We start from the raw sequence: 27,569 nt of genomic DNA on the forward strand, positions 1-27,569 counted from the left end.
AGGAATTTGTCAGAGATGAAATACCTGTTGTCCATGACTAATGCTCTTCTCTCATGTCTTTGAGTCCTTGATTTATAGCAAGATGCGTTGATATTGAAGTGTGTGTGTGTGTGTGTGTGTGTGTGTGTGTGTGTGTGTGTGTGTGTGTGTAGCGAGGAGGAGGCGATCCACGCAGCGGCTGCAAGCAACAGCCTTGCCTATCTCTGGCTGCCGCTTCTACAGCTGCTGTTGCTACTACTGCTGTTGGAACTCAGGGAAAATGAGACAGGAGACGGTGCTCTACAGCTATTTAACTGCTGGACCAGTTATAAGACAAGGGAGGAGACTGGACAGGTATGAGTGGCTGTCCTTGAAGCACTGAGCTTGATTCACGGCAATTACTACCATTCAGAATACAATTCCCCTCCACAGGAAACCTGATACCTGTCTGCCTCTCCCTTCAGCCAACTATAGTCCTTGATGGGTCATTGTTCATCAATGACTTGCCTAACCCACTTCTAGAAACTGTAGCAGCTGCACACTCTTTCTATATTCGGACTTGGTAACCTGGGAACAGGTGATTGGGGGATGGATGAGGGTGAAGAAGGAAAGGATGGGGGAGAGTAGGCGAATATTAAAAGATCTGTACATATGTCTAACCAATTAGGGCACAGGTAAAAATGAAAGTTTTGAGCTATGTATATAAAATAATGCATTGGGGTAATAAAAATATAAGTCAGTAGAAAAAAATGCCTGTTTTACAAAATGTGCGCAAAGCTAGACAGTTATTAAGGAGTGCGTTTAACAGCTTAAATGCAGAGAATGTTGATATACATGCCCCTGGGTGTCTCTCAGCTCCCCTGTGATACATCTACTGTGATTTCAATGTGTTAATATCACTATCGGCTACAAATTCTGGTGAAACCTACTGGTTACTGCTGTCTATGAATGCTCCCTTTCTCCTTATTGGCTGCTCATTCTCTGCCCTGTTATATCTCCAGATTATTCTCACATAAGGTGATATGCAGCAGAATTTATAAATTAAAGAGGGTCTCCAAACCCCCCAAGACTAGAATACTTCTTAATGACTAAATTTATTTGCTGTAGTCTGTCTTCATGTTCTTGTTCTGTAATAGGATGGGAGACTATGAACACACACATGCATGAGCGTGCACACACATGCCTTAATTGAATATCACTTTTAATCCACTTTCAGCATTCGATTTTCTGAACTAAAAATAAACTTAATTATTTTTTATTTTATTAGTAATGAACACCTTTAATTATCTTTACCTTGCTCTGAGCAATTTTCATATTTGCCATACATTTTCCCAGTTGTTAGGGATTGTAGAGTCAGGATTAAATTGAACAGATGTTAATGCAAAAAAAAAGAAAAAGCCCCTGGAAATACAACAGGGAATCCAGAAGGAGGGAAGAAACCCAAAAGGATTAGATAGTACATCTTTTCCTGATCTGTTTACATTAGAAAAATCACTGCCTTTAGCAAAACAAAGGCCAGTTAATGTTCAAAGAATTTCTCAATTATCCAATAAATATAAATTTTACTAAACCAACCCAACTACAATTGTAAAAAAAAAAAAGCTTTCTTTTAAAAATCATGCAATACAGTAAATTCAGAGTATCTACAACTTTTCAAATGTCAAATTCTAATGAAAACTGATGCCAAACAGCCACATATTTTTGCCTCAATTTCTGTTTGTCTATTAAATAAGTATCATACAACATGCAACTGATATTAAAAACCCGAAGAGTAGAGTAGCATGAAAACATATACACTACCATATGTAAAATAGATAGCCAATGGGAATTTGCTGTATGATGCAGGGAACTCAAATCAGGACCCTGTGACAACCTAAGGGGTGCAATGGGGTGAGAGGTGGGGAGGAGGTTCAAGAGGGAGGGGACATATGTATACCTGTGACTGATTCATGTTGATGAATGACAGAAACCAACACAATATTGTAAAGCAATTATTCTTCAATTAAAAATAAACAAACTAAAAACATAATAAAAAATGTGAAGAGTAACTCCACATTTTATACTTATATACAATGGAACCTAAGGAACTAGGCAAAAGTAGTGTACATCACTAAAAGACACACTTGATACAGAGGCTAACTTTATTACTAGGTGATGTGATGTGAAAGTTATCCTGCCCTTCAAATCCCATAGTTTAGCAATATGGGGGTGGTGCGGGGGTTCAGCTTTACTTTTACTCTCATTTTAAAATTCAAAAAAAAATAAAAAATAAAAAATAAATTAAAAAATTCAAAAAAAATAAAATGAAATTCAAATACATTTAGGAAGAGTAGTTACATTTTAAACATTCTTGAGAGAGAGACTTTCTTTGATATCTTTATTATAGACAAACAGGAAACTAAAGATCCAGCCTAGATAGAAAAGGAAGAACCAGGAAGAATTGAAATAATTGATCATGAACCCTTAGTTTGGCTGGCTTTTAAAAAATTGCTTACAACATTACTGAGATTTAAAGAAGAAACCACTTTCCTAACAAGACTACCACACAATCCCCAAGGTTTGATAATGGAAGAAGAAGTTTTGGTTGGGGTTTGATGGCTGATCCTTATCTCTGGTCCTTTTAACTCAGTATTTTCCATTTTGGAGGAAAACTTAAAAATAACTGCTTTATAACCTCTGGCCCATTTCTCTAAGATGCCTCTTGGTCCCCAGCTCTAAATTTTCAGAAATTTAATAATACTCATTCACTGCAAAGAGAAGCCAAAGGTCAGTAAACCTACAGTGGCAAAAGTCCTGTTTGTTTAGCTCACTCATGTATCTCTGGAATCCATCAAAGTGCTTGAAATATGTGTATGCATAGTAAATAGTTGGCTTTTTTTTTTAAATAAATGAGAAAATGAGTCAATGAATTAGCCTATGAATGCAGGGCATTGGAAAGATAAGTGGACAGGGAATAAAGATGTTTAAATTCACCCGGCCCTTACTCTGCTAGCAAATAACTGTGGCACTTTAGGGAAGTGAATCATTTCTTGTGGTTTCAAGCATCCTTTCAGGCATATCACTCAGACCCCACAAAACTGTAACAAATGCCTGTCCCCAGTACTTCTCCAAAAGGGTTTTTCTGCTATGCAAATTCAATCAATAAAGTTCCCTAAAATCTCATTTCCTGAGCGTTGTACAAATCAGTAACAACAGGACCCATATAATCTCTAAGAAACACATGGTTTTCTCCCACTTTTGACTCTTAAGTCTGCAAGTGGTCTAGTGAGTACTGGGCCAGATGCTTAAAGAAAATAGGATGTTACACACTTAAGTGTGTGTTTCTAAAATAATAGTCCTGAATCAGTGATTACAAGCAAGACCTTTGCTGACCTTCTACAAATAGAAATAATGTAAATCTAATACAAACAAAAAAATTATGAGCAGAGCATAAATAATGTAATACCATAGATTACTTACAGTAAGTATAAGTCCATGTTCAATCACAGACTTTTATATAAACTGATATTTAAAAACACCTTGTCATGTTAATTTTATTCAACAAACATTTACTGAACATCCATTTACTGCAAAGCATTGGAAAGACAAACACAGTCCAATTGCATTTAAAGGGCATATGGCCCCATAAAAAGTGCATTCCTACTTTGTAATTAAAATTTTTTGATTTAAGTGTATTATGTTTTAGAAAAATAAAATAGTTCAAACTTATATCAAACAAGATTTAAAACCTAGCCAAATTTGACTTAGATGATGAAAGGAGTGCTACCTCTTAAATTGAGCAGCAGACTGTCATATGGGGAATATTCCACTGGTTTCCAATCCGTGAATCAGTAGATGTAGGCTGGGAAGTTGGGGAAGATCCAGAAAAGATAGCATCTTATGGAACTGACTTTAAAAAGTAATAATCACAACATTCTGGCTACAGACAGGCCTTTTGACCTCATCTAGCTCAATTTTCATATTTTATAGGCTATAAACTAACATCTTATTTCATCATGGTTTATTGCCGGGAAGGTTATTTACCAGTTTCTCCACTGTGAAGGAACAGCACAGTGTTAGAGACTGGAGTACCAGACCATCTGACCTGCCTCCTAAGAAACCTGTATGCAGGAAAAGAAGCAGTAGTTAGAACTGGACATGGAACAACAGACTGGTTCAAAATTGGGAAAGGAGTACATCAAGGCTGTATACTGTCATCCTGTTTATTTAACTTTTATGCACAGTACATCATGCAAAGTACCGGGCTGGATGAAGCACAAGCTGAAATCAAGATTACAGGGAGAAATATCAGTAACCACAGATATGCAGATGACACCACCCTAATGGCAAGAAAGTGAAGAGGAACTAAAGAGTCCCTTGATGAAGGTGAAAGAGGAGAGTGCAAAAGCTGTCTTAAAACACAACATTAAAAAAATGAAGATCATGGCATATGGTCCCATCACTTCACAGCATAAATGGGGAAATAATGGAAACAGTGATAGACTTTATTTGCTTGGGCTCCAAAATCATTGTGGATGGTGACTGCAATGATGAAATTAAAAGAAGCCTGCTCCTTGGAAGAAAAGTTATGACAAACCCAGGCAGCATATTAAAAAAAAGCAGAGACATCACTTTGCTGACAAAAGTCCGTATAGTCAAAGCTATGGTTTTTCCAGTAGTCATGTAAGTATGTGAGATTTGGACCATAAAGAAGGCCGAGTGCCAAAGAATTGATGCTTTTGAACTACAGTGTTGGAGAAGACTCTTGAGAGTCCCTTGGACAGCAAGGAGAGGAAACCTGTCAATCCTAAAGGAAATCAACTCTGAATATTCATTGGAAAGGCTGATACTGAAGCTGAAGCTCCAATACTATGCCACCTGCTGCAAAGAGCCAACTCATTGGAAAAGACCCTGATGCTGGGAAAGACTGAGGGCAAGAGGAGAAACGGGCAACAGAGGATGAGATGGTTGCATGGCATCACTGTCTCAATGGACATAAGTTTAAGTAAACTCAGAGAGATAGTGAAGCACAGGGAGGTCTGACATGCTGCAGTTTATGGCGTCACAAAGAGTCAGACACAACTTAGCTACTGAACAACAACAACAACAACATGTACATTATAAGGATCTCAGAAGGAGAAGAGAGTAATGGGCAGAAAATGCAACTGATGCAATAATGGATGAAAATCTACCTTCACTGAGGTATAATCAACAAAATTAGAATATATTTAAAGTGTACAGTGTGATGATTTGAGGTACATATACATTATGAAAGAATTCCCATTACCAACTTAATTAACATACCTATCACTTCATGTATTTGATTTTTTTCATATTTTTGTGAAAACATTTAATGTTTCTACTCTCTTAGCAAATTTCTATTATAAAAGATAGGTTTATTGACTATGTCACCATGTTATATATTAGGTCCTCACAATATATTCATCTTAAAATTGAAAGTGTGTATCCTTTTACCAGCCTCTACCTAATTTCTCCCACTACTGTTGACATTTCAACTATTTTTTTAATTCCATACATAAATAAAACCATGCAGTATTTTTTTTTCTCTTACTTATTTTATGTAGTTTAATGCCCTCCAGGATCATCTATATTATTAAAAACCACTGAATTTCCTTCTTTTTAAGGCTGAATTATATAGAAGTCAGAATGTTGGATCATACAGTATTCTTAATTTTCTGATGAATCTGCATACTGCTTCACATAGAAGTCACACTGATTTATTTTCCCACCTACAATTCACGAGTCCCCATTTTTCACATCCTTGCCACCATTTATCTCTTGTCTTTTTGATAGCAGACATCCTAACAGGTGTAAGGTAACATCACTCTGGTTTTGATCTGCTCTGATCTGTGTTATTTCCTTTCTTCTACTAATGAGCTTAGCCTGTTCTTTTTTTCTAGTTCCTTGAGGTCTAAAGCTAGGTCATTTATTAGAGATCTTTCCTTTTTCTAAATGTAGGCATTTATCACTACCAACTTCTGTCTTCCAACTGATTCTGCTGTGTCTCATAAGATTGGTATGTTGTGTCTCCAACTTCATTTGTCTCAAGATTTTTTTTTTTGACCCATTTGTTAAGGAGCATGCTGCTTAATCTCTACATTATTTGTGAATTTTCACTTTTTCTTCTTGCAATTGGCTTCCAGTTTTATACTGCTGTGCTTGAAAAAGATGCCTGATATGATTTCAATCTTTTTAAATTTATTAAGACTTGTTTTGTGGCCTAACATTTAATCTGTCTCAGAAAATGTTCCATGGGCATTGTGAAGGATGTGTATTCTGTTATTGTTAGAATGAATGTTCTGTGTATGCTTCTTATATCTATCATGTAGCCTAAGTCCACTCTTTCCTTATTGATTTTCTCTCTGGATAATCAACCAATATTGAAAGTGGGGTATTGAAGTCCCCTATTACTGTACTGCTGTCTATATCTCTCTTCAGATTTGTTAATATTTGCTTTATACAATTATGTACTCTGAAACTGGGTGTATAAATATTTATAATTGTTATATAATCTTGATGAATTGACCTCTTTATTCTTATACACTGGCCTTCTTCCTCCCTTGTTGCCATCTTGGCTTAAAGTCTATTTTCTTTGATATAAATATAGCTGCCTCTGCTTTCTTTGGCTTGTCTGCATGAACACTCTATTCAGTAAATCACCTATCCCCTTTTCACTAAGATCATTTTCTAAAGATTTATCTTGTCCTTTTGTTTGGAACATATTCCCACATTTCTTCCTTTCCCTTGCCTTTCCAAGTTGGTTTCTGAACATTAGGTAAGACAGCCACCTCTCCTAATCTTGACAGACTGCTCTCTTGTAGGAGATGAAGTCTATCAGTCAGTCCAGTTCAAGCTCTGGGTTTTCTCTCAATCCTTTGTGATTGTCCAAGCTGCAGTCTTTGTTCTCAGTGGCTCCCAGTATTTGAGGGTGTGCCAAGACCTGTCAGTGCACCGAAGGGAATGCTTGCAGTCGGCACCCAGCAGGGTATCCAGCAGGGTAATTAGAAGCCAGATCCTCAAGTATCAGCTGGAAAAGTATGCAGTTAAGTAAGCCTCCACCCAGGAAAAACTGGGAGATGGGCAATTTTGCCTGTTTCTTCTGTGTTGAGTATGGGTGTATAATCATGGTCTGGGGGTGAGGTACTCGTGCTCCAATTTAAAAACTGCTTGCTTTTAAATTAAATTTATTTATTTTTAATTGAAGGATGATTGCTTTACAGTATTGTGTTCATTTCTGCCAAACGTCAACATGCTAACAACTGGTTCTTTAGAAGGCACAGATATGAAAAGATAGCCTGTGCTCGTGGATTCCAAGAGTTAATGTTTAAAAGTGACCATTCTACCCAAAGTAATCTACTGATTAAATGTAATCTCTATCAAAAATCCAACAACAATTTTTACAGAAATAGAAAAGTCCTAAAATTGGTGTAAAAGCACAAAACACTTCAAACAGCATAAGCAATCTTGAGAAAGAACAAAGCTGGTGACATACTTCCTCATTTCATACTGTGCTGTGCTAAGTTGCTTCTGCTGCTGCTGCTGCTGCTGCTGCTGCTAAGTCGCTTCAGTCGCGTCTGACTCTGTGCGACCCCATAGACGGCAGCCCACCAGGCTCCGCCGTCCCCGGGATTCTCCAGGCAAGAACACTGGAGTGGGTTGCCATTTCCCTCTCCAGTTCATGAAAGAGAAAAGTGAAAGTGAAGTCGCTCAGTCGTGTCCAACTCTTAGCGATCCCATGGACTGCAGCCTACCAGGCTCGTCCGTCCATGGGATTTTCCAGGCAAGAACACTGGAGTGGCGTGCCCTGCCCTCTTTCAGCGGACCTTTCCAACACAGAGATAAAACCTGTGTCTCTTATATCTCCTGCGGGTTCTTTACTACTTGTGTCAACTGAGAAGTCCAAGTTCCTTGACTTTGTTTCTGGCAAAGATTTTTTTAGATATAATATCAAAACACAGGAAACCAAAATAAAAAGTGGACTATAAGAAACTGAAACCTCCTGTACAGCAAAGGAAACCAACAAAATACAAGGGCAACCTATGCAATGAGAGAGTATATTTGCAAACCACACACTCAAAAGGATTAACATCCAAAATATAAATGACATTTATAAATTACACTACTCAATATAAATTACATTACTCAATAACCAAAAAACTAAAAACTCAATTACAAAATGGGACAAAGATGTGACAGATATTTTTTCAAAGAAGACATACAAATGGTAACAGATATGTGAAAGAGTGCTCCACATCACCAATCACTAGGAATACGCAAATTAAAACTACAATGATGTATTGTCTCTCAACTGTTAGGATGTCTCTCATCAAAAAGACAAGCGATTGCAAGTATTGGTAAGGATATAGACAAAAGGGTATGCTTGTGCATTGTGGGTAGGAATATAATTGGTGCAGTCAGTGCAGAGAACAGTACGGAAGTTTCTAAAAAAAAAAATAGAACTATCATATGACCCAGAACTTCCATTACTTCATATATATCCAAAAGCTGAGAAGAGTATCTCAAAGAGACATCTGCAACTCATGTTCATGGCATCATTATTCACAATAGGCAAAGTATGGAAACCTAAGTGCTCACCAAAGAATGAATGGCTAAAGGTGAAATGTGTATGCACCTATAATACATACACACACAGTGGAATTTTATTCAGTGATGAGAGAGATAATACGGCCATGTTCAACAACATAGAAATCCTTTCATTTGTATACATGCACCAAGTCATCACAATATACACCTTAAATATCTTATAATTTTACATGTTGATTATACCTCAATAAGGCTGAAACTTTAAAAAATTTAAATAAAAGATATGAACTTATATACAAAACAGAAAGAGACTCACAGACACAAAATCAACCTTATGATTACCCAAGGGGAGAGTAGGGGGAAGGGATAATTTAGGAGTTTGAAATTAACATATACACACTAATATATATAAACATTTCAGACTCTTTTGTTGACTATGATGGCTACTCCATTTCTTCTAAGGGATTCTTGCCAACAGTAGTAGATATAATGGTTATCTGAGTTAAATTCCCCCATTCCAGTCCATTTTAGTTCGCTGATTCCTAAAATGTTGATGTTCACTCTTGCCATCTCCTGTTTGACCACTACCAATCTGCCTTGATTCATGGACCTAACGTTCCAGGTTCCTATGCAATATTGCTCTTTACAGCATCGGACCTTGCTTCTATTACCAGTCACATCCACAACTGGGTGTTGTTTTTGCTTTAGCTCCATCTCTTCATTCTTTCTGGAGTCACTCTCCACTGATCTCCAGTAGCATATTGGGCACTTACTGACCTGGGGAGTTCATCTTTCAGTGTCTTATCTTTTTGCCTTTTCATACTGTTCATGGGGTTCTCAAAGCAAGAATACTGAAGTAGCCAAAGTAAAGCAATGCCAAAGAATGCTCAAACTACTGCACAATTGCACTCATCTCACACGCTGGAAAAGTAATGCTCAAAATTCTCCAAGCCAGGCTTCAGCAATACGTGAACCATGAACTTCCAGATGTTCAAGCTGGTTTTAGAAAAGGCAGAGGAACCAGAGATAAAATTGCCAACATCCACTGGATCATCAAAAAAGCAAGAGAGTTCCAAAAAACCATCTATTTCTGCTTTATTGACTATGCCAAAGCCTTTGACTGTGTGGATCACAATAGATGGTGGAAAACTCTGAAAGAGATGGGAATACCAGATCATCTGACATGCCTCTTGAGAAATCTGTATACAGGTCAGGAAGTAACAGTTAGAACTGGACATGGAACAACAGACTGGTTCCAAATAGGAAAAGGAGTACGTCAAGGCTGTGTATTGTCACCCTGCTTATTTAAATTCTATGCAGAGTACATCATGAGAAATGCTGGGCTGGAAGAAGCACAAGCTGGAATCAAGATTGCTGGGAGAAATATCAATAACCTCAGATATGCAGATGACACCACCCTTATGGCAGAAAGTGAAGAGGAACTAAAAAGCCTCTTGATGAAAGTGAAAGAGAAGAGTGAAAAAGTTGGGTTAAAGCTCAACATTCAGAAAACTAAGATCATAGCATTCAGTCCCATCACTTCATGGCAAATAGATGGGGAAATAGTGGAAACAGTGACTGACTTTATTTTGGGGGGCTCCAAAATCACTGCTGATGGTGATTGCAGCCATGAAATTAAAAGACGCTTACTCCTTGGAAGGAAATTTATGACCAATCTAGATAGCATATTTAAAAGCAGAGACATTACTTTGCCAACAAAGGTCTGTCTAGTCAAGGCTATGGTTTTTCCAGTAATCATGTATGGATGTGAGAGTTGGACTATAAAGGAAGCTGAGCTCCGAAGAATAGATGCTTTTGAACTGTGGTGTTGGATAAGACTCCTGAGAGTCCCTTGGACTGCAAGGAGATCCAACCAGTCCATCCTAAAGAAAATCAGTCCTGAGTGTTCATTGGAGGGACTGATGTTGACGCTGAAGCTTCAAAATTTTGGCCACCTGATGGGAAGAACTGACTCGTTTGAAAAGACCCTGATTTGGGGAAAGATTGAAGGCAGGAGGAGAAGCAGATGACAAAGGATGAGATGGTTGGATGACATCACCAACTTAACGGAGATGAGTTTGAGTAAACTCTGGGAGTTGGTGATGAACAGGGAGGCCTGGCATGCTGTGGTTCATGAGGTAGCGAAGAGGCAGACATCCATACATGACCACTGGTAAAACCGTAGCTTGACTAGACGGACCTTGGTTGGCAAAGTAATGTCTCTACTTTTTAATACGCTATCTAGGTTGGTCATAACTTTCCTTCCAAGGAGTAAGTGTCTTTTAATTTCATGGCTGCAGTCACCATTTGCAGTGATTTTGGAGCCCAGAAAAATAGTCAGCCACTTTTCCACTGTTTCCCCATCTATTTAAAGCACAAAATAGAAAGCCTATGACAGAAATTGGAGTACTGAAATTGAAGTTTTACATGGAAAATCAGCAGTCTAGCCATTCATTTCACGGAGAAGGCAATGACAACCCACTCCAGTACTCTTGCCTGGAAAATCCCATGGACGGAGGAGCCTGGTAGGCTGCAGTCCATGGGGTCGCTAAGGATTGGAAACGACTGAGCGAGTTCACTTTCACTTTTCACTTTCATGCATTGGAGGAGGAAACGGCAACCCACTCCAGTGTTCTTGCCTGGAGAATCCCAGGGACGGGGGAGCCTGGTGGGCTGCTGTCTATGGGGTCGCACAGAGTCTGACAGGGGTGAAGCAACTTAGCAGCAGCAGCAGCAGCAGCCATTCATTTGACTGTCTCCATGATAGATGTGGATTACATTGTAATTGATTTAGCAGTGGTCATTCACAGAGTGAATTGCAAGACAATTCCTGTACATGGTCATATTTTATATTGTATGGTCCCACTTTATTAATTGGACCAATGACTTAAAAGAAGACAAAGCATACCTATTCTGCAATCACTGGTTTTTTGTTACTAAGAAACCAGATAGGTGGATTTAAATAATTCTCTAATCCTAGAACAACATCCTCGTCATTCTCCCTACCACTCTAGAGCTATTTGTCTTTTCCTAGATTTACAGGTCAAATTGTATTTATATTTGTACGTGGCTTACAAACATAAAACACTTATGTATGCTTATGGCTGATTCATGTTAATGTTTGACAGTAAATACAATATTGTAAAACAATTATCCTTCAGTTAAAAATTTTAAAAAGAGCAAACACTCAAAGATTTTTCAATGGCAATGATATGGAGTTGTAATAAATAATCCTTTTAAATGCAATTTTTGAAAGAGAATACCTAAGTCTTCATATAATAGCTGAATATTTAGAAGCAAATGTGGGATTCTCTCATAGCTCTGTTGGCAAAGAATCTGCCTGCAATGCAGGAGATCCAGTTTTGATTCCTGGGTCAGGAAGATTCCCCCCTGAAGAAGAAAATAGCAACCCACTTCAGTATTCTTGCCTGGGAAATCCCATGGATAATTTCAAGCTTATTAGCTTGATAATTTATAGATACTTTAGCTTTAAGCCATTTAACAGGTTAAATATGGTTTACATTACTTAAGTTTAGGAAAGACTGCTGTAAGATGAAATTTAGGGATTTCTGGTTAGGGGTAGAGGTTGAAAAGCTTTCTATTGTGTCCTTTTTGTGATTTAAACTTAAATTTCTATTAAACTGAAACTTATATTTCTATATCTTCTAGAGCAGCAGTTAACCTGGAAGGAAGAGCCCGTATTAAAATCTGTAACAGTAACTATGCCCACCTGCACTGTGCATTGATAATGTATACACATACAGATTGTTTCAGGTGAATTTAACAAAATACTTTGCTGAAAAGACAAATGCTATACAATCATGAAAATTTTAACAAGATTCACTGTCTTTATCTTCATTACTATGAAATCAGCCATCTGTGTGGTATTTGAAGTTAGTTTGAGAAACTTAGGATGTATCTTTTCAATGGAACTTCTCAGTCTCAGTGAGATAAATATTTACCAAAAGATAAATATAAATACGAAAATATTAAGCACATGCACACAATAGAGAAGCTCATTCTAAGCCTTAAGTAAATGTTTTTGTTTTTTTTTTCTTCAACTGAACTCATTTCTTTGTAATGGTTCTCTGTGATTTTTTTGCATCCAGTTTGAAGGGTTTGAAGGAGGGAAAAATCACATACGTGACCTGTACACCCCAAGCAGCTATGTCTATTAAGGCAAATTCATTTCTCCCTACAGTGAGTAATTTCTTCTCTTCAGATTGTAACTATTTTTAAATGTCAGATTCTCAAAAAACTCAGCATATAGAAAGATCTCCTGAAAGAGGGGGTGTTTTGGTGTCATGTTATCATTTTCTAATCATTCTTAACAATTTTTATAATCTTGTCGTTCTTCTTATGTATACCAATATCAGGTATACATTGCATTATTGGGATTCAGCCTTGTAGTTTTTCTTAGAGTATTATAAGGAGAAACCCAAAGAACAATATTTTTCATTGTAGATTTACTAAATAGTTATAAATATACCCAACTCACTGTTTAAAACTAAAATTTCTTGGCCAATATGAAAAATTAAATTTGTAAATGGGCTTCACTACATGTCAGCCTACAAATAAATTGCATAATTAGACAATGACTAAATATATTTTTAAAAATCAGTCACTTTTCCTCAGTTGGCATGACCTGAATTCCAGGCACTGTATTTGTCCTGGATGATTTATCTAAAAATGGTTTTTGAGGTTGAATAGTTCCATGAAATACTGGCTCACAAGCACTTCTATATCAATGGGAATTGACGTCAAATGCTTACGGAAAAGTTTACACCTATTATGATAATCCTGGGAAGCTGTGATGTCATGATACTTTATACAAAAAAAAATTATGACATTATTTTAAAAGCTATAGAAACAAACACCTATAGTAAGCAAATTTTTTACTGGAAGGATTTATTCAAAAATACATTTTTTAAAAGCTTGATAGCTTTTTTAAAAAGCTTTATGTTAACTTTTTGTTTCCTTTTCGTCCACCAAAATATATTCATGTTCAATAAGAAATCATTTTCTTCTAGGCACTAATCTAAAAGTTATATAATACACAATGGCACTTCATTTAACAATCAAAACTATCTCAAAAGGCAGATACTGTTGTGATTTCCAGTTTTCAGATGAAGAAACAAAGCACTGAGTACCTAAGTAATTTATCCAAGGACCAAATTCAGTGATGAGTGGTGAAGGGCCTAGAACTTTATAGTGTGGCTCCAGATGTCATATTCTTAACAGCTCTGCATTATCATTTCTGTACTTCTAACAGGGAAGTATCATTTAAGATATGAAATTAGAATGCTTAAGGCAATACAACAGATAACTGATTAATCTATGTTTAATCAGTATAGGATGTAACTAACATTTGAAATGTCAATAATCTATGTTAACTTTAAATTACTTGGAAGTAGATTTCTTGAAAATTTGAAATCTAAATTAAGCTACATTTCTCATGGTTTATTTCAAACTCATGCATATTTATTGTAACTGATTATTTGCATCTGATATACATCATACCAAATTAAAAATTAACAGAACCATTAATTTATGTGTTTTAATAATCTTGTTAACTTTAAATGCATGCATGCAGTGGAACAGGCTACAATAGTACAGTTACTCTGTGGGCTCATCCTCATTACACAATAAACTCAGTGAGGAAAAGACACTCATTTGCCTTTGTAGTTTTAGTTCTTTGAAAAAAAACTGAAACTAGAAACATGCCAGAATTATCACAGTATCAATAAATGTGTCTGTGTGAGGATCTGTCCAAATGCTGAAAATACTTCAAGCAGTTGATTTTACATTGTGTAAATGTTATAGCCAGGTGTTGAAAAAGAAGTACGTGTTCCTTTTGAGGGCTTAGGATAATTATTAATTAAATAGTGCATTTGTTGTTTATTTGCTTAATATTTGCCCATGTCACTTATAAGCTCTATGAGAGGGAGGATTCTAATTTTTCTTTTCTTTTTTTACTATTATAGCTTCAACATGTAGCTCAATGTCTGGCAGATAGTCAATAAAGTTTAATGATTTATTAATTACTCACATCTAAATAAAATTAATAAATTCAAGAAGAGGTGGTAAGTCTTTTTGTTTGTTTGTTTTCCTTCAAAAACCACACTGACTTTTCCAAGTCTAAATCATCTGATAAAGATGTGTATGATTATCCGAGGCTTTCATGAGTGCTTTAAACTACATTGTAAGCACCTGTGTACCATAAGCCAGAGAGGTTCAGATGCAGCAATACTGTATTTCATTTAATCTAAGATGGGAGACCAAGGCTGTCGAAGTTAAAGTGAGAGTGGTGGTAGTGGTTTAGTCACTAAGTCGTGTCCGCCTCTGTAAGTGATTCAATTGGTGGACCATTTTTCTATTACTTATTTTCTGACTTTATTTATATAACAATATGTTGGAATGTTGTTGCTCAGTTGCTCAGTCATGTCCTACTCTTTGTGAACCCATGGACTGCAGCACGCCACGCTTCCCTGTTCATCACCATCTCCCAGAGCTTGCTCAAACTCATGTCCATTGAGTCGGTGATGTTATTTATATAACAATATGTTGGAATGTTGTATGACACTAAGATAGTATATGGAAGTCATGAAAAAAGAAGAGGTTGGCTATCAGGCTAAGACCTACGGATTATATTCAAAACATATCTGAGTTTTGATTTTTGGACTAGTTTTAGTTTCTGTCTACTCTTACTTAGCTCTACTTCCCTGTCTTCCGGTAACAAACTCTGATTTTCCTTTAGATACAATTTTGTTGGATGGTAAATAAAGATACCTTGTTCCTAATGTCAAGGCAACTAACTTAAGCCAGTAGCACACTCTCACTAGAAATTTAAGTTTCCCAAACTATATGAAGATATTGCAGTTGATAAACTTCCATAGAAACATCCTCAAATGTTTCTGTCTAGATCATCAATTTAGCCTGTTTTCTAAACTTTCTTAAGCCTGGTCCTATTGTGGTTTATTTAATTTATGAACCATTTTCTACTGGTGGATGATACTATCTTGCGTCAAGTAGCCAGGATCTGTTTCATTTGTCTGCAACAGGAACATTAGCAGTTGATTGAGCAATGTTGAAACACTCAGAGTATGCTTCAAAAGAATGAGTTCATTGGGAGAACAATTAGGATGATTCACTTGGTGATAATGAGTAGAATGGACTAGAATAAAAAGAGACAAGCACCAGGAGAATAATACAGGAAACTGTTGAAAACTTCACATGAGAAGACAGAACTGTTTTAATGAAGCTAAAATGAAAAATATTTGGTGTTATATAGATTCAGGGAAGCCTGGTATGCTGCAGTCCAAGGGGTCCCAAAGAGTCACACATGACTGAGCAACTGAACAACAACAAGTTTCAGCCACAAAATTCATCATTTTTCCCCCTAGATACAAAAGTGAAAGTGACATCGCTCAGTTGTGTCCAACTCTTTGTGACCCTGTAGACTGTAGCCTAACACACTCCTCTGTCCATGGGATTTTCCACACAAGAGTAATGGAGTGGGTTGCCATTTCCTTCTCCAGAGGATCGTCCTGACCCAGGAATTAAACCCAGCTCTCCCGCATTGTAGGCAGATGCTTTACCAACATATGAAAGTAGAAATAAATGGATGCCAATATCAAAGCTAAGTATTTAAGCGGAAACCTATTATCTGGGGCTTCCCCCAGTGATTCAGCAGTAAAGAATCCACCTGACAATGCAAGGAGTGGTAGGAGACATGGGTTTGATCCTTGGATCAAGAAGATCCTCTGGAAGAAGAAATGGCAACCCACTCCAGTATTCTTGCCTAGAGAATCCCCTGGAGAGAGGCGCCTGGTGGGTTACAGTTCATAGGGTTGCACAGAGTTGAACGTGACTGAACATTGCCTTGTCCGCTTCCTCACCATTATCACTCTCATGATTCCAATGGTGGCTTCGGGCTTATTTCTTTTGTAGAGCGCTAAGCGTCCTGTACACATGATGGCCCCACACTTCTCTATGCCTTCCCTACCTTCAAACCCTCTCTCACATTGCCTTGTTCCAGAATCTCTTCTCTATTCCCTTTAAGTTGCCCCTCCTTGTTTTGAACCACTGTCAAAGGTCACTACTCTCATTTCCTTAATACACTATTTCAGACGTTAAGGTTCTCCCTGAGACTCCCACCTGACACACTCCTCTTACTCAGAGCAAGTGACCTTGTCTTCCACTTCACCAAGAAAGTTGATGCTGTCATGCATTCTGCTCAGCTTCAGCCAGTCTTACACATAATGTTCCAACATATGGATCAGCGAGTCTTCACCCCACCATGCTGTCAGTCACATTCACACTCTTACTCAAGATGTCATCTCTCTTCTTTCAAGATTGGTCCCCCTGGGACCCTTTTTTGTTTTGTTTGATTCAAGCAACTCTTTCATATCGAGTTCAGGTTTCCGCTTCTCTGCTGCTGCTGCTGCTGCTAAGTCGCTTCAGTCGTGTCCGACTCTGTGCGACCCCACAGATGGCAGCCCACCAGGCTCCGCCGTCCTTGGGATTCTCCAGGCAAGAACACTGGAGTGGGTTGCCATTTCCTTCTCCAATGCATGAAAGTGAAAAGTGAAAGTGAAGTCGCTCAGTCGTGTCCGACTCTTTGCAACCCCATGGACTGTAGCCTATCAGGCTTCTCTGTCCATGGGATTTTCCAGGCAGGAGTACTGGAGCGGGGTGCCATTGCCTTCTCTGTCCGCTTCTCTAGAATACATAAAACTTATCGTCTCAAACACAGCACCTGTGCACTCAGCAATTTTTGTACTTTTTACCTTGTATATAGAATGCCTATTAGTTTCCCTGTTACTCCAACTAAAACATGTAACTTAAGGTTAGGCATCATATTGATCATAATATTCATTATTCTTGCATATGAAAATTAAGCCCTACATGCTAGATATGGTGCTACACATTATAAACACTGAGATGAATGATACACACTTTCATAACATAGAGAGCCCACCAAGCAATTCAAAGATTACAGATGAAGGTGATAGTATTAGTAAAAGTAGGACAAGGAGAGTAAAAAAGAGTATGAGGTAGATCAAATCAAATCAAATCAAATGGGAAGAAAGTGACATGAAAGTTTTCATTAGGTACCTGATATTTGAGGAGAATTTTTAAGGATGAAGTGCTAAATGGAAAGAAAAAAGATAGTCTCTTGACTCAAAATGTTATTCTTGATATATAAAGAGCTTAGAACTTGTCATTACCATCCTCACATCAAGACATATCTGAAAATGGAAATCAATGACTCTTTTTATAACTATCAGAGATCTGAGGTCACAGGCAAAATATTATTCAAAACTAGAGAGACCAGCAAATATAGAGAATCACAGTGGTAACCAGCTTAGCAGTGGCAGAAGCCATATATTTTGAGGCTTTGTTGAGTATACAACCTTGCATAGTTAAGATCACTGTGTATTCTTGGCAAATGCAACCTTTTTTCATTATGTAATGGCTCTCTTAGTATCTAGTAATTGTCTATGTTCTGAAGTCTATTTTATTTGATATTAATATAAGTATTCCTGTAATTTTCTACTAATATCTACAAAGTATATTATTTCTTTTTTTTTTTTTTTACTTACAATCTGTGTATGCTATGTTTAAAATAAAATTGCTATAGTTGGATTGGGTTTATTTTAATCTGTCTTTTAACTGTTGTATTTTGACTACTTATATTTTAGTAATTATTCATATCTTAGATCTTAAGTATGTGATGATAATTTATGCTTTGCATTTTGTTGGTTTCCTCTTTTTCTCTTTTCTTACATTCCTATAGGTGACTTTAAAACTCTGTTTTTTAAGACTTCATCTTGATTTATTCACAGCGCTTTCGAATATTGATATGTTGCATTGTATGATTTTTAGTTGGTGTTCTAGGTATTACAATATAGTGCTTCAAGACAACGTTAAAACTCACTTCCCTTTAGAATGCTTTATCTTACTTTTAAAAGTGGAATTTTAAGTTAATGTTCACTAACAATTTTTTTTTTTAGTTTTCTTTTGTCTGAGAATGTCTTTATTTTTTTCTCATTCTTCATGCTTATTTTTATCAAGAATTTGCGGTTGACGTTTTTCTTTCAAAACTTGAAAAAGGTCATGTCCTCCTTCTGGCTTCCATAAATTTCAGATAAGAGGTCTCAGTTCAGTTCAGTTCAGTCGCTCAGTCGTGTCCGACTCTTGGCCACCCCATGAATCACAGCACGCCAGGCCTCTCTGTCCATCACCAACTCCCGGAGTTTACCCAAACCCATGTCCATTGAGTCAGTGATGCCATCCAACCATCTCATCCTCTGTCGTCCCCTTCTCCTCCCGCCCCCAATTCTACCCAGCATTAGGGTCTTTTCCAATGAGTCAACCCTTCGCATGAGGTGGCCAAAGTATTGGAGTTTCAGCTTCAACATCAGACCTTCCAATGAACACCCAGGATTGATCTCTTTTAGGATGGATTGATTGGATCTCCTTGCAGTCCAAGGGACTCTCAAGAGTCTTCTCCAACACCACAGTTCAAAAGCATCAATTCTTCGGCGCTCAGCTTTCTTCACCGTCCATTTTCCTTTCTTCATCCATACATGACCACTGGAAAAACCATAGCCTTGACTAGACGGACTTTTGTTGGCAAAGTAATGTCTCTGCTTTTAAATATGCTATCTAGGTTGGCCATAACCTTCCTCCCAAGGAGTAAGCGTCTTTTAATTTCATGGCTGCAATCACCATCAGCAGTGATTTTGGAGCCCCCTAAAAATAAAGTCTGACACTGTTTCCACTGTTCCCCCATCTACTTCTCATGAAGTGACAGGACCAGATGCCATGATCTTAGTTTTCTGAACGTTGAGCTTTAAGCTAACTTTTTCACTCTCCTCTTTCACCTTCATCAAGAGGCTCTTTAGTTCTTCTTCACTTTCTGCCATAAGGGTGGTGTCATCCACATATCTGAGGTTATTGATATTTCTCCCGGCAATCTTGATTCCAGCTTGTGTTTCTTCCAGCCCAGCGTTTCTCATGATGTACTCTGCATATAAGTTAAATAAGCAGGGTGACAATATACAGCCTTGACGTACTCCTTTTCCTATTTGGAACCAGTCTGTTGTTCCATGTCCAGTTCTAAGAGGTCTACTATCATCCAAATTGGTGGGTCCTCTACAATTAATGGCTTGCTTCTCTGTGGTCACTTTTGAGAATTTTTTCTTTGTCTTTAGTTTTCATAAGTCTAGTGATAATGTGTCTTGGATCCCTTTGAGTTTATCCTTTAACAAAATTAATTCAGCTTTAGCTTTTAGGTTTATATAGCTTTAACCAAATTTGTGAAGTTTTCTGCCATCATTTCTTTGCATACTTTTCTAGTCCCACTTCTGTCTTTTCTGCTTCTGAGACTGGATGAGAGGAATGTTGACTTGTACTGCAAATTTTAAAACTTTATTTTCTGGCTGCTTCAATATCCCCACAAAGAGGCTGTGATAAGCACCAGTGTGATAAGGCTTGCTATTGCTACAAATTACCCCATTCACTTTCCTATTATTGTGACCTAGTGACACTCAAAGGAACCAATGTAATCCCCTTGCAGCTTCTGTTTGTGTACTCCACCTGACTCCACAAAAGGCACTTGTCCACAGGTCCTTGCTTTCTCAGCTTGCCACTGCTTGGTTGAACCTATTCTCTTAGTACTCCTCCCATCCGGTCATCTGTGGCATGTGGTGACTCTGTCTCTCTAGAACATGTGAATATGATATCATTAAATTTTTGTGAGTGTATGTCTGTGTGAGATTCTTTTCTCTTTATCAAGCATCAAGTTTTTAATACAGGTAACTCCTTCCTGTTGTTGGAGTTGTTGGGAGATGGATATATCTACTTAACTGTTTCAAGATGATTTAGATTTTGTGCATCCTGATTTTATGTGGATGAGGAGGATGGTGGTCTTGTCCACAATGGGTGGGACCTAAGCTCTTTCCTTCTCTCTCCTGTATTGCTATTACAAACACATCACGCATAGTACTATATCTAGATGAGATGACAAGAGCAAGTAATGGAGTTGCTTGGAATTTTGTGAAATCTAATAAAATAAAATTTTATTGCAGAAGTCTTTCAACTTGGCAACAAAAAGCTATTTAAAATTAGATTTATATATAAAAGTTAATGAAAATATATATGCTAAAATATAGAATAAGTCTTTCAAATATGCACTGAGCAACTATTATTTGTCAAGCACTAGTAATTCATAAATGAACATAATTATGGCAACATAGAGATTTATCGTATACATAAGAAATGCTAACCATATAAATACCTAGTTATCCTAGCAATATGCTAATTATAATCAAGCTTTCCTTAGAATTTTATTGAAACCATTAGCATCTCAAAATAATATGTTCTTTTCTCTGCCAGATTATAAAAATCTCTTTGATCATACATATTTCTTTGTCTGTTACTGAATTTCTCTGTTCTTTCAAAGCAAACTTTTTTTTCAGTAGAGATGTACACAGGCTGGATTAATATCTTCATTGTTTCAACACATGCTTCTCTGTATTCTGTGTTCTACCTGTCTTTTAAACTACTCTTAACAATGTCAGCAGGGCCTCCCTGCTCCACTGACTGTGGATCATAAAGAATCCGCCTGCCAATGCAGAAGATGTGGGTTTGATCCCTGAGTGGGGAAGATCCCCTGGAGAAGGAAATAACAACTCACTCTAGTATTCTTGCCTGGGAAATCCCACGGGCAGAGTCTGGCAGGCTATAGTCCATGGGGTTGCAAAAGAGTAGGACACAACTTAGTGACTCAACAACAATGATGTCAGCAAGGACTTCTCTTTTATCAAAACCAACTCACATTTTTGTCTTTATCTGAATTACTAGCATTTTCCAAAATGCATACCACACTTCCAGATTATCATGCATTTTATTAATCATACAGACAAACTTTGTAATGCACATGACTGGTTATACCACATCCACGACAAAATCTCTGAATGCTTTTTTAATTGAAATATAGTTGCTTGGCATCAACAACGTGATGGACATGAGTTTGAGCAGGCTCCAGGAGTTGGTGATGGACAGGGAAGCCTGGCATGCTGCAGCCCATGGGGTCACAAAGAGTTGTACATGACTGAGCGACTGAACTTAACTTATAGTTGCTGCTGCTGCTGCTGCTAAGTCGCTTCAGTCGTGTCCGACTCTGTGTGACTCCGTAGACGGCAGCCCACCAGGCTCCGCCGTCCCTGGGATTCTCCAGGCAAGAACACTGGAGTGGGTTGCCATTGCCTTCTCCAGTGCATGAAAGGGAAAAGTGAAAGTGAAGTCGCTCAGTCGTGTCCGACTCCTAGCGACCCCATGGACTGTAGCCTACCAGGCTCCTTCGTCCATGGGATTTTCCAAGCAAGAGTACTGGAGCGGGGTGCCATTGCCTTCTCCAATGGAAATTATAGGTGTACAATATTGCGATTAACAGTTTTTAAAGGTTTTACTCAATTTATAGTTATTATAAAATATTTATCTTCCCTGTGTTATACAACATACCCTTACAGCTTATTGTACCTCTTAATCCCATACTCCTATATTTCCCCTAACCCTTCCTCTCCCCGCTGGCAACAACTGATTTGTTCTCTGTATTTCTGAGTCAGTGTCTCTTTGTTACATTCACTAATTTCTCAAGTTTACCAATGCTGTTCATATCTATCAAGGGACATTCAAGAATTAGGAAACAAGCTAGGCTTTTCAAACATGATTGTTTACTGTAAATAACTGGTTACTTAGATATCAAAAGGCTAAAGAAAAAATGGGATATAAAAGAACTAGTTGCAGTCCCTAAGGCAAGAAAAAAATTAAAAGATTCAAAATACCATCAGAACTGGGAGTTCAACAAAATAACTTAATGATGGGTGAATTTAATTCAGATAACCATTATATTGTGGACAAGAATTCCTTGGAAGAAATGGAGTAGCTCTCATATCCAACGAAATAGTCCAAAATGCAGTATTTGGGTAAAATCTTAAAAACAACAGAATGATCTCTGTTTTCAAGACAAACCTATCAATGTCACCGTAATCCAAGTCTATGCCCCAACCACGAATGCTGAAAAAGCTGAAGTTGAACAGTTCTATTGCCAGGAGCCAGCTCACGAGATCCCACCCATGACAGAGTCGTGAAGAAGAGGACTGATCGAGCACGGCTTCTCAGGCCTCAGGGATTCTCGGGAGGCTGCCTCAGGGCTCACCTTAAAGATGATATCTGTCTTTCTGATGTTTGCTATAATAAACCTCTTCTTATTTTCTGTGACTTAGGCAAAAGGCCCTTCCTGATTCTCTTCTAAAATAGATCAATCTGAAACCTCAATCGACAAGGCCCCTGAACGGTAGCACCTTAATAAAATTATCTAGGATATAGAGTATTCTAATCTAAATTCCTCTTGCTAGCATATTAGTTTGTTTAATAAATGTACCTGTGCCTTTGGAGCTAATGTGCATGACAGCTCCTTAACAATAAACAATACTGAAAGCCTCCACACAGAAAGCCCCAATGGGCACAGAGCCCTTTGTAAGAAAAAGGGCTCATTAGAAAATATAAGAAGCATTACTTTATAATACTGTTACTTGGTCTATATTTACTCACTATGTTTTTGCTCTTAACGTATTTAGCCTCTATAATGAAAGCATAATAGTTAGAGATTTATATAAATAAAAGTTTAGCTTTGATACAAATAATAAGACGATTGTTAATTCAGCTGGTGATTTTGCTCAGCACTGACCTTGGCGCTTTCAGCTTGCTGTGCCATGACTTTATGGGACCACATTCTTCTCTGTTAGGCTCAAGGCATAAGATAGAGTACAGAAAACAGGTTTTACCTTGAAACTCTGAGTTTGTGAATTCTTTCTTTGTCATAATCTGCTGTGCCTGTATTCTTTAAAAAAATGTAGCCCTGGTACTTTCTATGCCTGATGCAAAAGTGCTCTGGCTGATCAACTCTTATCAATAAAGGAGTCACTGGATGTTAGCAGGCCTTCAGGCCAAAAGATGATGTAAACAACCTTAAACTTTTTGTAACTAAAAACGCAAACAGTGTCCTGGTTTCGATAAGGGTCAAAGACTACTGACCCATTGATTTGATTTGGCATGACTTTACACTTTACATTTGTCTCTATGTACAACTAAAAATATAAAAGCTGTCTTGAAAACAATAAAGTCAGGAGACACTTGGAGACGCTAAGACTCGCTGTGTCTTCTCATTCGCCAACGCCGTCCATCCTGAGGGAACCCCTGGACCAGCTGGAGCAGGACTCCGGCATTCTATGATGACCTACAAGACCTTCTGGAACTAACACCAAAAAAGTGATATCCTTTTCATCAAAGGGGACTGAAATGCAAAAGTAGGAAGTCAAGAAACACCTGGAGTAACAGGCAAGTTTGGCCTTGGAGTACAAAATCAAGTACAGCAAAAGCTAACACAGTTTTGCCAAGAGAACGCACTGGTCAGAGCAAACACCCTCTTCCAACAACACAAGAGAAGACTCTACACATGGACATCACCAGATGGGCAACACCGAAATCAGATTGATTATATTCTTTGCAGCCAAAGATGGAGAAGCCCTACACAGTCAGCAAAAAACAAGACCGGGAGTGGACTGTGGCTCAGATCATGAACTCCTTATTGCCAAATTCAGACTTAAATTGAAGAAAGTAGGGAAAACCACTATACCATTCAGGTATGATCTAACTCAAATCCATTACTATTATACAGTGGAAATGAGAAATAGAGTCAAGGGATTAGATCTGATAGACAGAGTGCCTAAAGAACTATGGACAGAGTTTCATAACATTGTACAGGAGGTGGTGATCAAAACCATCCCCAAGAAAAAGAAATGCAAAAAGGCAAAATGGTTGTCTGAGGAGGCTTACAAGTAGCTGAGAAAAGAAGAGAAGCAAAAGGCAAAGGAGGAATGGAAAGATATACCCATCTGCATGCAGAGTTCCAAAGAAAAGCAAAGAGAGATAAGAAAATCTTCCTAAGTGATCAATGCAAAGAAATAGAGGAAAACAATAGAATGGGAAAGGCTAGAGATATCTTCAAGAAAGTTAGAGATACCAAGGGAACATTTCATGCAAAGATGGGCACAATAAAGGGCAGAAAAGGTATGGACCTAACAGAAGAAGAAAATATTAAGAAGTGGTGGCAATAACACATGGATGAACTATACAAAAAAGGTCTTAATGACCCAGATAACCATGATGGTGTGATCACTCACCTAGAGCCAGACATCCTGGAATGTGAAGTCAAGTGGGCCTTAGGAAGCATCACCACGAACAAACCTAGTGGAGGTGATGGAATTCTAGTTGAGCTATTTCAAATCCTAAAAGATGATGCTGTGAAAGTGCTGTACTCAATATGTTAGCAAATTTGGAAAACTCAGCAGTGGCCACAGGACTGAAAAGGTCACTTTTTATTCCCATCTCAAAGAAAGGCAATGCCAAAGAATGTTCAAACAACCACACAATTGCACTCATTTCACAAGCTAGTAAAGTAATGCTCAAAATTCTCCAAGCTAGGCTTCAAGAGTACATGAACCCAGAACTTTCAGATGTTCAAGATAAATTTAGGAACAGCAGAGGAGTCAGATATCAAGCAAGAGAATTCCAGAAAAAAACATCCATTTCTGCTTCACTGACTATGCTAAAGCCTTTAACAGTGTGGATCTTTACAAACAGTGAAAAATGTTTCAAGAGATGGGAATACCAGACCACCTGACCTGCCTTCTGGAAGCCTGTATGCAGGTCAAGAATCAATAGTTAGAACAGGACATGGAACAATGGACTGGTTCCAAATTGAGAAAGGAGTACTTCAAGGCTGTATATTGTCACCCTGCTTATTTAAATTATATGCAGAGTATGTCATGTGAAATGCCAGGCTGAATGAAGCACAAGCTGGAATCAAGATTGCTGGGAGAAATATCAATAACCTTAGATACGCAGATGATACCACCCTTATGGCAGAAAGTGAAGAGGAACTAAAGAGCCTCTTGATGAAGGAGAAAGAGGAGAGTGAAAAAGCTGGCTTAAAACTCAACATTCAGAAAACTAAGATCATGGCATCTGGTCCCATCACTTCATGGCAAATAGATGGGGAAACAGTGGAAGACTTTATTTTGGGGGGCTCCAAAATCAATGCAGATGGTGACTGCTGCCATGAAATTAAAAGGTGCATGCTCTTTGGAAGAAAAGCTATGAGAAACATAGACAGCATATTAAAAAGCAGAAACATTACTGTGCCAACAAAAGTCAGTATAGTCAAATCTATAGTTTTTCCAGTAGTCATGTACAGATATGAGAGTTGGGCCATAAAGAAGGCTGAGCACGAAAGAACTGATGCTTTTTAACTGTGGTGTTGGAGAAGATTCTTGAGAGCCTCTTGGACTGCAAGGACATCAAACCAGTCAATCCTAAAGGAAATCAACTCTGAATATTCATTAGAAGGACTGATGCTGAAGCTGAAGCTCCAATACTTTGGCCACCTAATGTGAAGAGCTGATTCATTAAAAAATGACTCTGACGCTAGGAAAGATTGAAGGCAGGAGGAGAAGGGGGTGACAGAAGACAGAAGAGATGGCTGGATGGCATCACTGACCCATTGGACACGAGTTTGAGCAAACTCCAGGAGATGGTGAAGGACGGGGAAGCCTGGTGTGCTGCAGTTCATGGGTTCACAAAGAGTCGTACAGGGGTGAGTGACTGAACAACAATAACTGCATTGATGACCAAAAGGCTTCCAGGTGGCATGCAGGAACCTGACTGGGGATTAAGGTGTAAGAAGAAGAGGTGAGGGAATATGGTGGGAACTTTATGGGTAATTCTTGGGCCACCTTGGAAAGTGCTAAGTGGTTGACTCTAGAAGTACCAAATAGCACGAGAGCTGCTACGGTTTGCTGATACTAAAAAGATGCAGATAGAAGCTGTAGGGAGAAAGACAATCCCTGCTCTTCTCTAACCTTCCAATAACACACCATCACTTCCCAGACAGTAAAAGAAATTGCAGAAATGGAGTTTGTTGACTCCCATTCCCAATATCACAGAGAACACTATAAAATGGTGAACCTAGCATTGAGAAACAATAACCTCCACAGGATATTTCACTTAGGATATACTTTTACTTCCAGATTAATCATCTACTTAAGCATCTCCAGGCTTCGCTGGTGGCTCAGTGGTAAAGAATCTGTCTGCCAATGCAGGAAAAGCAGGTTAGATCCCTGGGTTGGGAAGATCCCCTGGAGATGGATCTGACTTAGCAACTAAACAACAGCAAAACATCATCACTTAACTCTCTATTAGATTATTCTCTGTCACCTGAATACACTTAAACTTGCCATTATGCACGTTACGTCATGACAACTTTGTATCCCTGGAGTGGTCTTCCTGTTCCCGGGTGGCTCAGATGGTAAAGCATCTGCCTACAATGCAGGAGGCCCAGGTTCAATCCCTGGGTCAGGAAGATCCTCTGAAGAAGGCAATGGTAACCCACTCCAGTACTCTTGCCTGGAAAATCCCATGAACGGAGGAGCGTGGTATGCTATAGTCCATGGGGTCGCAAAGAGTCAGACACGACTGAGTGACTTCACTTTAACTTTCTCTCTATCACTGGAAATTGTATCTATCAATCCCTTAGTTCCTATCTTACATTGATTTGTTTATAAAGATTTTCCTTATCCCCAGAGTTAAATTTTTATTCTTTTCACAGTGTTGGCATATAATCTATGGGAACTGTGTGCTGCATGAATCAGTTCCAGCTATATTTGTACCTCTCTCAAGGTTACTACATTCTGCCTTTTTATTTAAGTAATTATTGTGCTAATTTTATCACTTCACAAGTTCCTTCAGGGTAGAAGTGATGTCTTATTCATAACTGCAGTCCCCATATGTTAAGTGCTCATCAGTTGATGGAATTTCCAAAAGTGATGTATAAAAAGAAGAAAAACGTTCACATACACACAAACATTAATTTTAGGAAGGTAAAATTTCAACTAGCTTCAGAACTCAATTTTTTTCAG

At 38.1% G+C, this 27,569-nt stretch overlaps 1 protein-coding gene and 1 non-coding gene across 8 annotated transcripts in view; one reads left to right on the plus strand and one right to left on the minus strand.

The window, feature by feature from the left end:
* Positions 1–27,569, minus strand: part of DGKB (diacylglycerol kinase beta) — a 1,170,055-nt gene that overhangs the window by 930,562 nt on the left and 211,924 nt on the right. For 5 of the 7 annotated variants that reach the window (XM_081537636.1, XM_081537635.1, XM_081537632.1 and 2 more), the window contains exon 1: positions 25–359. The exons of 1 other annotated variant lie outside the window; for it this stretch is intronic. The gene's annotated coding sequence lies outside the window, so the exon portion shown is untranslated. Of the gene's footprint in view, positions 1–24; positions 360–27,569 lie in introns of those variants that run through there. One more of the 7 variants, XM_081537639.1, reaches the window with a different exon arrangement.
* On the plus strand, positions 26,942–27,013 carry TRNAC-ACA (transfer RNA cysteine (anticodon ACA)). The gene has a single exon. It is a non-coding gene; the product is annotated as a tRNA-Cys (tRNA).

This window comes from Giraffa tippelskirchi, chromosome 10 (assembly GCF_054371585.1).
Source record: "Giraffa tippelskirchi isolate mGirTip1 chromosome 10, T2T-mGirTip1v1.2.pri, whole genome shotgun sequence".
Taxonomy (NCBI): Eukaryota; Metazoa; Chordata; class Mammalia; order Artiodactyla; family Giraffidae; genus Giraffa; species Giraffa tippelskirchi.